The sequence below is a fragment of the Apis dorsata genome, unplaced genomic scaffold, assembly GCF_000469605.1.
Source record: "Apis dorsata unplaced genomic scaffold, Apis dorsata 1.3 scaffold_429, whole genome shotgun sequence".
Classification (NCBI taxonomy): domain Eukaryota; kingdom Metazoa; phylum Arthropoda; class Insecta; order Hymenoptera; family Apidae; genus Apis; species Apis dorsata.
This window is the reverse complement of record NW_006263682.1, coordinates 90178-90731: the sequence shown is the minus strand read 5'-3', so window position 1 is coordinate 90731 and position 554 is coordinate 90178. Positions and strand designations below refer to the sequence as shown.

The 554-nt window shown below is 32.9% G+C and overlaps 1 protein-coding gene across 13 annotated transcripts in view; it reads right to left on the bottom strand.

Moving 5' to 3' along the window:
• LOC102681644 (ankyrin-3-like) overlaps positions 1-554 on the bottom strand; it is an 80239-nt gene that overhangs the window by 58081 nt on the left and 21604 nt on the right. The window lies entirely within an intron of this gene.

Genomic DNA, 554 nt, shown 5'->3' with positions numbered 1-554 from the left:
AAAAAAAAAAAAAAACATCGAGATACAAGTTACGTTAAACCGGCTAATGAATAATTGATAGCGCAAGTCTTTAAATACTTTCTTTCGCGGTCAAGTATTACGTGTTTAATCATTCGTCACGTTCTTCCTCACGGTTGTTTTATCGTACACCAATCAGATATGCTCAACCGAGCGAAAAGTGTATGTATGAATGTAAGAAGACACTTGTCACAAATATTTCAACGTATCGTTAACTAGTTTTAATTGTCCAAGTAAAAAAATATAAATTTGAATTGTATCAAATTAATTAAAACCTAATTTTCTCGAATAATATATTTCAAGAAATTACTTCAAAAAATTGATTAAGATAGAATCAGAAAATGATTTGGTGTGGTGGATAGATGTAACAACATTGTTGGTGTCAATTTCGTAAAATTCATTTGTTGTAAATGGTGTCAAGCTGAAAACTTAGGCGCGTCATACGACGTTATTTATCCGAATCATATTGCGGATAAGTAATTAATATGGAGCGCCACGCCGTCTGCGAGAAAAGACAATCCTCTCGGTTTCTCCCT